Source organism: Furipterus horrens, unplaced genomic scaffold (assembly GCF_987537825.1).
Source record: "Furipterus horrens unplaced genomic scaffold, mFurHor1.1.pri manual_scaffold_2, whole genome shotgun sequence".
Lineage (NCBI taxonomy): Eukaryota > Metazoa > Chordata > Mammalia > Chiroptera > Furipteridae > Furipterus > Furipterus horrens.
The window spans coordinates 13,486,603-13,496,819 of NW_028327172.1; positions in this window are offsets into that span (position 1 = coordinate 13,486,603).

Genomic DNA, 10,217 nt, shown 5'->3' on the forward strand with positions numbered 1-10,217 from the left:
GGCCACAGTGGACATAGGGACCAAATGGGGACATCAGGGTCAGTCTAGAACTACTAGTACAACTTTACTCTTTCTTTTTTGAGGGGGACAAAGTGGACATAGAAATAAGCCCCCTCAGGAGACCCCTGTATCAGGCTCTTCGCCGCCTCCCTTACTTCCTAGCCAATCGCTATGGCAAACAGTAGCCAGAGGAGCTGGTGAAAATGTGGACGACATGGATTCTATCAAGTCACTGCCCCACGTTGCGTCCCATGGGTCTTGGGAAGAAGGAAAACTTCTTCCCAGGCCTGGCTACTTCTCAAATTTCCTCTGCGCTGTGCCCATGCCCACGTGCGCCTGCCACCACCCTGCATCAGCCAGGAAGGCCTCTTGGAGCTCCTTGGCCCAATCCGTACCTCCACCTGATATAATATGTGGCGGCCCTCTGTCATCCTTCAGGTCCCAGCTCTGTCACCTCTCAGAGAGGCCAGGGTCTGCCTCTCATCTGGAGAATATTCCTCCCCTCCTCACTGCCATTACTCTTTCTCTCTGAGGGCCCCTTTACAACCTTTAAGGCATCAGTCACATTTGGTCACTACATGAATCTGCTGGTGGACGCTGCTGTCTCCTCCACCAGGTGATAGTCTTGGGGACAACCAGACAGCATGCACACCTGCTTCTTTCTCCGCTGTGTGCCCAGAGCCCAGGATGTTCCTGGTATATTACAGGTTCTCAATGAATAAATGAATAATGGAAGGAATGAAGCAGGTCTCAGAGCATCTTCAAATTTTTCCTGGACTGGGCTTGTCTCTTGGTCACCACTAGAAGCTACTGGGTATTGGGACCTGTCCTCCTCACTCCCTGGCCTCGGACCTCTCCAGCCTTCCTTACACCAGGCAGGCCCTGTCCCACGTGTTCAGAGGAAGCCTGGAGTGGTTTCCCAGCGGTGGAAGATGGTATGGAGAGTGAGGGGTCCAAGTCCACTCCTTTGAGGGCTGGGAACCTTGAGTGTCAGAGGGGGGTAGGGCTGTACCTAAAGACACACAGCGAGGCTGGACAGAGAGTCCTGCCAGGAACACTGGTGAAGGGGAGAATCAGGGTTCTCTTGGCTAAGTGAACTGAGGCACCCTGGGAAGTGTGTGGTTGTTGGGGGCAGGGGTGCTTTCAACTGGGCTGGGCCCCTGTGAGGGCCAAGGGTTGAGGCCTGACCTCACCCTCTCTGGGGACTGGAGTTTGGACACATCCGACTTTCCTGGGGATCCTCCTGGTATCCCCATAGGCTGGTCAAGGAGGCCCAGGTGAGGCTCAGAGACTGATCTAAGTTCACACCTGAAGCCTGGTTTCATACCTGATCTCTCCTGCACAAGGGGCCACCGCCCCTCCTCCCCCACCCCTCCACCTGCCCCTCAGGCCCCTTCTGGTCAGGCCCAACAACAGTTGTGAGGTGATTGCAGACCTTGATCACCCTGGAGGGAGCTAGCACACAAGGCAGAAACATCACCAGCCTCACCCAATTGTCAACAGGTGTGGCTCCTCCCCTGGCACCAACCCCTCCCCACCCCCGCTCAGGGCCAGCCGCTGAAAAGAAATGAAAGCTCAGCCTCTAGGACACCTTTGAGAGAAAGCAGGAGAAAATACCTCTTTTCAAGAAAGCGACCCAGAGGGACCCTTGTTTTACCAGTTTCCTTGATAGTCTCTTTTTAAAGAAGCTCTTTTAAATATCATTTTAAAGAAAACTGAAGCACAGGAGAATAGCTGGGGCAGGAGGTGCTAGGGACCATTTCTAAACGTCCTTCCCTCTTTGGGTCTCAGTTACAATGAAAGGATTGGCCTTGGGAACCCGAAGACAGTGGACGGCCTCCTGTTTCTGGAGGGTGGGCACCAAGGAAGAGCTAGAAGGTTCCTAAGAGGAGGGACTTGCTTTGGGCCTCTAAGGAGTTTGCAGGAGGCAGGGCAGGATGGAAGTCAAAGGTGGGTGGGCAGGACCAGGCCCCAGGCAGCCCTGGGCCTCCTTGCAGGGGAGGGAGGAGGCGGTTGGAGGGAAGCAGTAGAAAGAGCCTCAAACCATGAATCAGGACACGAGGGCTCCTATCCCAGCTCTGCTGCTGATGTGCTGGGTGATGTGGGGTGAGACCTCGGCCCCCTTCCCAGGCCACGGTTTCCCCCTTGGTGAAACTGGTGGGACAGGTTTAGATTGAGTAAACTCTGAGCTCCCCTGGGCTGATGGGGTCTGAGAGCCCCTCCTTGACCCACCGGGCCACCTCCTTTGTGCTCTAGCTGAAGTGGAAGGTGTCTGGCCACTTCTCGGGCCACTGGCAGCTTGCTGCGAATACCCCTTAGACCTGTCATGTCAGACCTGTTTCTTCCTGATGGCTGTTGCCACGAGTGGCTGGGGGTGGGCGGGGGCGCCTCTCACAAGAAGAGGACTTTGTGACTTGGCAGGGACAGGAGGCAGGCCTGGCCTCTGTCTGCCCCCTCCTCTGCCAGCGGCCCCCAGGCCATCTGTTCTTCAGCCTGGGCCCCAACAGAGAGGCCATTCAGCGCTGTGCCTGGGCCACTCCCTCTCCCCAGGCCCAGGCCTGAGCAGATGGCCCACCTGCTAGCCCTCCACAGAGCTCGGGCTCCTTGAGGCCCAGCTGGATCTGGGGGCAGTGGGGTTTGTCCTTCTTTTACAGAAAGGTCAGCACCAGATTCCAGGCCCTGGGACCCTGCTTCACTGGGCCTCTGTGGCCAGGCTTGAGGCTCTCTCTACCTCCCACTGCCCAGCCAACACCACCCCTGACCATTCAGAGAGGCCCCTCCAAGGTGACAAACTCAGAGGACCCCTGAGTCCACACAGCTCCTCAGAGGATCAGCCAGACTGGAACCCGAGTCCCTGGCTTCTGGTGAGAGTTCACTGCCTTAAGGCTGCAATCCCAGACAACATGGGGGTGAGCATTTGGAATGAAGATCCGCAGGCCCCGCCATCATAGATTCTGACCCAGGAGGTCCCAAAAGGGCCCTGTTAATCTGCATTCTTGATATACTTCATAGGTGATTTCCAGAAGGTCTCAAAGGCACTGCCATCCTGCTTGCAGCCTCTGTTTATTTCAAGCCTGAATGGCAGTTGAACATCTGTGACACAGGCAGGACAGGACTAATTATCCCCATTTCAAGGGTGAAGATATTGAAGCCCCGAAAGGCACACAGTTTCACCAACTATACTTCACATAATAAAGTCTTGCCAAAGCCAGGACTGGTACTGAATGCTTCTGGCTTCGTAGTTCATGGCTTTTGGGCAAGAGTGTGGGACCAGAGTACATCCCTAGCTCCTTCCAAGGCTGACTGTCCATCACTCCATCACTTCATATGGCTCCCATTCATCCTTCCCCGCTCAGTTAAGGCTTCTAGGAAGCCTCTCCCAAGCACCCTAAGCGGTGGGCCTTTCTGGGAAAGCCCTGGCCCCACTCCTACCCAACTCCCTTCCTCCCACTGGGCGCCCTGCAGGAAACATGAGCCCCGGGCTGTGCATGCTACCTTAACCTCCCATTGCAGCTCCAGGGGGAATCATGAGGTTAAGGCGACACTCCATCAGTTCTCTTGGGCCAGTGTTATTCCCTCCACTTCACAGGTGGAGACGCTGAGGTCCTGGGCGTGAAACAAGCCCTGCAACACCAGCCGCAGAGCCGCCTGATTCTCCGCGGTGACTCAGGGCTTCGACCATCATTACAGCAGTGATTACTCCTTAAATTGGTTATTTTTCACTGTTGACTCTGCTGTGTGGGCCTTTTTTTTTTTTTCCTTTTCTTTTCAGTTAACATTCAGCAGGCAGGGGGAGGGGATTGACTATGAAACAAAGCAGAAGGGAAAGAAAGGAAGACAGAGGGGTGGGAGGGCTGGGCAGAGGAGAGAGGCCAGGGTGGCTGGGGTTCCTCACCATCTCCCAGGCTGCCCTGTCTTGGAGGGGGTTGGGGATGGGAAAGTAGGCATGAGGACAGCAGGTGAGTGGGGGGTAGGTCAGAGGGTAGATGCACCTGTGGGGCATTCTAAACAGGCTTCTTGGGCCTCAGGGATTAAGGCCCCAGCCAGGGAGCTGTGTGCATGCAGGAGGGGGCAGCTGAGGCCACGTCTGCTCTGAGTCTCCCCGCAACCCCCACACTTTCTCACACTTTCCAGACACCTACCAGGCTCTGGCTCTGTGCTGGGCACAAAGATGCAGCTGGGAACTGGCACAGTTCCGCCTGGAAGGGGTGCTCAGCCAGCCCTGAGCACTCAGAACCCAGCTGTGAAATCCACTTCTGAGCTGCTGGGGTCCCTTCGGGGTCTATGGGGTCTAACCCTGGTTTAGGGTATGAGGGGTGCAGGTGGGGACTTCGGAAAGGTTTCCAGAGTGAATGTGCTGAGATCAGAGAAGCATGAGCAAGCGCTGGCAGCTGAAGACTGTGGCATGGTGGGGGAGAAAGTCCCAGCAGAGGGCACAGCACGCAGGACAGGGCCAGACGCAGGACAGAGGGACGCGCAAGAGCGCAGCTGGGAGGAGTGTCAGCTCAGATGCCTGCCTCCTTCACCAGATTACAAGCTTCCCTGATGCAGAAATGGGTTCCACTCGTCACTCATTTCCTGTGCGTATATACATATGTATACAGGCAGGCATTCCTTCCTTCCTTCCTTCGTTTTAGCTGGAACAATGGAAAAATGTTGCGGAATGGAGAGCTGTGCTAGCCTTTCTGCCTGGGCTGCTGTCACTGCTGCACAGGCCAGGCCCTTCTGCGACAGCAGTGAGGCCCAGGCTCTGCTCTCCACAGCCATTTATTAGTAGTGATTTCTCTCTCTCCCTCTCTCTCACAGTAGAGTAAGGTGCTGGGGATACAGTGGTAAGTGAGATAAATGAAGTTTGTATCCTCCAGAAAGGTATATTCCAGAAGAGGCAGATAACATAAACAGGTAAATTTAAAAATTTAAAGGAGGCTCTGACTGGCTAGCTCAGTTGGTTGGAGATATTCCAATACACCAAGGTTGTGGGTTTGAACCCTGGTCAGGGCACATAGAAGAAACAATCAGTGAATGCATGAATAAGTGGAACAACAAAGCAATGTTTCTCTCTCTCTCTCTCCCCTTTCCTCTCTCTCTTTCTCTCAAATCAATAAATAAAAAAAAAATTAAAGAAAATCTTAGATGGTGACACATGCCATAAGCGCAGTGAGACAGGGTGAAGCAGGTGAGTGACAGGGGTCTACTGTGATTTTGTGTGGTCTGGGAAGTGTCTCCAAGGTGGTCTTTTAGCTGACGTCAGTGGTGAAGGAGAGGCAGTGAAGGCCTGAGGGGAAGAGCATTCCAGGTGGAGGGAACAGCATGTGCTAAGGGCCCAAGGTGGGATCAAGTTCAGTGGCTAGAACTAGGAAGGTGGATGTGGTGTGGCTGTACTGGAGGGGATCAGGAAAGGCAGGCCCTTGCTGGCTACGGTGACCTTTTTATTCTGGATTTTATCCTAAGCAACAGGGAAAGGCATGATTCATGATCTCTGATCAGCTTTTTCAAAGCTCTCTTGGACTGCTGTGTGGAGAGCTGCCTAGTGGCAGAGTTAAGAGCTGGGGAGCCAGGTAGGAGGGAAGACAGCAGTCCCAGGGAGAGAGGAAGGTGGCTGGGGTTAGGGTTAGGTCACATGTTAGGGTAGGTGGAGGCAGCTGAGTTGAAGAGACACGGAAGGGACAAGATGGAATTGGGTACTCTCACTGTTCTCCTTATTAATAGCGGCAGTCATAATATTCATGAGTACAAAGCACCTTTACAGCCACTTTTCTCCCCTATGAAATGGACAGGGCGCTAGTTGCAGGCCCATTTTCAGCTGTGTATACTGAGGCCGAGAGAGGTGAAGAGCCCTCTGAAGTTTTTAGGGCCTGGGGGACACTCATTGGAACTGTCTCCCTGCCACAGCATCCCCGCTGACACCTCCTCTTTCTGTAGGTCTGGCTGGGGTCAATTTCCTCCTTGACCCCAGGACGGTGGGAGCAGCCAGGCAGAGTGGGCTTCTGTTTACTGCTTTGGGCTGGAAACACATTTTAACAATTGGCAAGTGCAGGGAGCTGCAGCTCCACATGCTTGGATTGTCAATTGCACACTATGCCCTTCCCTTAATATAAGGACATGAAACAATTATTTGTACTCAGAAACAGAATGCTTCCTGCAACCCCCTCCTTCAGCCCCACCTCCACAGAAGGGCTCCCAGAATGCCCTAGGGCCACAGAGGTTGGGGGAAGCCTGAAGGGCAAAAGGAGAGCTGCCCTGGGAGCCTTACAGCGAGGGTCATAGGCGTTATGGAGCATGAACTGTATGGTTGTCCTTAACTTCTTCTCATCTGATTGTCAAAATAATCCTGGGAAAGGAAGACTGGAAACACGGGAGACAGAGAAACCAGGGTTTGAATCCAGGCTCTGTCCCTTATCAGCTGGTGATTTGGGAGAGTGACATATCTACAAAATGGAGGTAATAGTAGTACCCACCTCCTCAGGGCTGGACTGCAGAGCCCAGCATATAGTAAGTGCTTAATAACCACTAATTAGCACCATGAGTCTGGGTTTGCCATCATCCCTGTTTAATAATTGGAAATGAAGGCCCAGGAGGTTACAAAAATTGCCAAGGCCACAGAGCTAGGAATTGGCAGAGCCATGGGCAGGTCTGTGGAGTTCTGAAGCCATAGTCTGAAGACTGTCACCAAACATTAAATCCATCTGAGGACAGCTCCATCCTTCATCTCAAAGATACTCAGTGCTGGAAGAGGCCTACTGTGTGCTAGGACCTGTGCTGAGAAGCAGGGCGGCTCCATGAAGATGAGTCAGACACAGAGCGCATGGACTCGTGGAGGCAGACAGATAACAATAGCTCCCCTAATGCAGTTGTCAGGTGCTGTCACCAGGTGCTCCCAGAGCTGGAGGAAACAGACTTGAAGGCTTCCTGGTGTGTGTGTGTGCGTGTGTGTGTTCGGTGAGGATGGGGGAGGGGAGGGAATGCTGGGAAGACTTCTGAGATGAGACTGCCTTGTGATGGAAGAAGGGCATTCCCGACACAGGGCCCACCTGGACGAAGGCCAGGAGGCCTGAAGTGCTGGACTCTGAGAGCCTGGGCATGGTGGGGACTGTGGGGGCAGGGACTGGCGTGCTGACCCCCCCCCCAACACAAACAGCCATGGCTGCGTCCTTGACACCATTTGCTCAGTGGGCACCAGCATCCCAGCTGCAGTGCTGCCTGTGCCCCTAATGTAGAGATGCACACAGTGCTTCTCATCCTGTCACCCTGACCCCCAATGGGGAAACTGAGGCAACAACTGATGCATGGGGGTTATGAAGACCCCTAGGGGAGTGTGAGGTAAAAAACCAGGGCTCTAGAGGGAGTGGAATTCTCAGGGTATGAACCAGCCCTTTCTGGGCCTCAGATTCCCATCTATAAACTGGGCCACCTCACAGAGGTGGACATGAGCCCGATGTACAAGCTGCTTGTCTCGCCCCCTGAAGTAGCCCGAAGTGTTGTTTTTTCCTCTCACTCTCCTCGAAATCAAAGCGAGGGTGGGGCAAGGAGGGGCGGTGAGGAGTGCGGGAGCGGAAGCCCTTGCTGGGCCTCCGGGGTCCCCAGGTGCAGCTGCCTTTAGGGGCCTCTTTGCCTCTGAGCATGGGAGAAGGAGAGCGCGGGGTGAAGGAGATAAAGATTCCTGAGCAGGGGCTCCTTCCACCCGCCACCGCCGTGCCCAGAGCCCCAGCGCTCAGAAGTGCAGCCTCCCGAGCCGGGAGCCCCGACCCGAGCCCGCCAAGTGCGCTCAGGGCCTCTGGCGCCCAGGCCCTCCGCTGCTCCTCCGAGCCGTTACATAATGATGCCTCGGCGCGAGGCGGTGGAGCCGCCTTTGTTATTGCAATCCGCCTCGGCAGCGGCCCCCGAGTACTAATAAACCGATCACTCAAAGGTGCCAGGCTGGGCTTTATTTATGTAGATTAGGGTTGAGGCATCTCTAAGGGAAAAATAAACAAATATGCCAGCCTCCTCTCCGGAGTGCGAGCCAGCCCCTCAGCCCAGAGCCTGCCCCTTCTCCACCTGAGTCAGCAGTCTGATCTTGAGATCACAAGCAAAATTACTCGAGAACCGAAAGCTGTGGGTCCCGGACCCCTCACTTTCACTTCCAGGATGCTATCTAGCAAAGAGACCCTCATTCGTCTTACCTGTAGGATGGGCTGAAATAATAGCTAAGTGTCCGTTTTACAACTAGGAATCTGCGCTCTCCAACTCGAGCTCCTATCAGAATCTCCTGGAGGGCTTGCTGAAATGCAGACTGCTGCCCAGGCTACTCCCTCCCTCCCTCCAGTTTCCAATCCTGTGGTCTGAAGTGGGACTGAGATTTTGCTCTGCTAACACAGTGATTTTATGAATTAGACTCTGTTGGCACAGGTGGTGCTCAAGCACTTTGAATGCAGACCCTGCCTGAGGCTCTTGTTTGGTTTGTAGAAGTGTTGGCTGTGCCACAAGGAATAACCCACACTCCATCCTGTCTGAGTTTTGGAAGCTGCCCCCTCCACGCCATCACAGAGCCATGGGTGTCCGGGGCCTAGGAGACAAGGTCCTCAGGCGCGCCCTCCCCTTGCTAGCTGGTGGAGGACGGCTTTCCTGCAGATCGCCACACGCACCCCCCTCCACCCCCACTCACTGCCCTATCCACATGTTCGTTCACCAAGCCAGTGAACATATACTGAGCTCTTACTGTGAGCCAGGCCCTGAGCCCAGGACAGACATGTAGAGTCTCCTTTTATCTTTCCAGTACCCAGTTTCCCTCTTTCCATTTGACAGATGAAGAAACTGAGGCTCAGAGAGGCTGAGAATTTGCGTAAGGTTGCAGAGCTAGTTAGGGAGGACTAGTGCTTTGACTCTAAATCCCTGATGCTCTAACTCCCAAGTCCTGTTCTTACCCTTGAGTTCTGCCCCATTGGATGCAGAAAAGGGCTCACTGTGGTTCTCTGGCTCTAGAGCTGTCATATCTCTCCTCTAGGAAAGGCTGAACCTCATGGTTTCCACCCCATCCTGATGTCTCGACCCTAGATGAGGAACTACTTGACATTCCAAGGTCCTGGAGTATCAACAGCAACATGAGGATGATTCACAGGACGGAGAGTAGCCTGGAGGGAGTGGGGTGGAGGGAAGGAGGCCTGCCTCAGATTTCCTGAGCTCCCAGCTGCTTGCTTCTCCCAGTCCCCAAAGCTTTGCTTAGCCTGGGAACCACCAGGGGTGGAGAGGAAAGCCCCAGAGGTCTGATCAGGCAGGCAGGCTCCTAGGGGAGGAAGCTCTAGAGGAAGTGAGGGGAACCAGGAAGGGGAACTGGCAGGAGTGATATAAGCCCAGCTCCTCTGCCTCACTCCCTGGAAGAGTGGCCCTTTTGTCTTGGACCAAAATGTTGCTCCTTGTAGCCACTTCAACCACCCTGGCCTGACAACCCCAGAGCTACCTTTTACAGTATACAAAGCACAAGTACCTCCTGAGGCCCTCTCCCTCCCTCCTTCTGGGCTGCCTATTAATAATAATGGCAACAATAATTTACTATGTGTCTGTTCTTGATTTGCATGCATCCATTCTGTTAAACTCCCAATAAGCTCTAGGAGCTAGGCTCTGCTAATATCCCCATTTTAGAGACCAGGGAACTGAGGCTTAGAGAAAAGAGAGGACTGGCCCATGGTTCTATAACTAGGATTTGAACCCAGGTCCATCAGGTCCAAAACCCCTGGGTTCAACCACAGGGGTCTCTGACAACATCCTCTTCCTGAATGTGTCCCTGATCCCCACAGAGGGGATCACTGCTGAGACCTATCCCCAGGCGCTAGCCCTAAGACCAGGCCCAAACCCCTACCCCAGCCTCTCTCGTCCGTCTCCCAGGTGCCAAAACTAGGCCCACTGCCAGCATCTTAGAAATCCGATGGCATTTGTATTTTTCCTGGGGGGAACTCACAATCCACAAATGACTTCCTGCCACAGACACTGGCATTCCCTGTGCCCAGGCCATCTTCCAGCACCCACCTGCACAGACACACACAGACACACAGGTACAGGTGCACTCACTCACACCCAGGCACAAAGGTGTAACCATCCCTGCAGGGCAGATGGAAGCCCAGGTGCTCCCAGCTCTTGTGGAGGCTGGAGGCAAGTGACCCTCCCCCCCGCTGGCCTTCCTGCTCCACCCCCTTCCCTGCCCCCTTTGAGGGAAACATTTCACAATAAGAACCACAGCAATA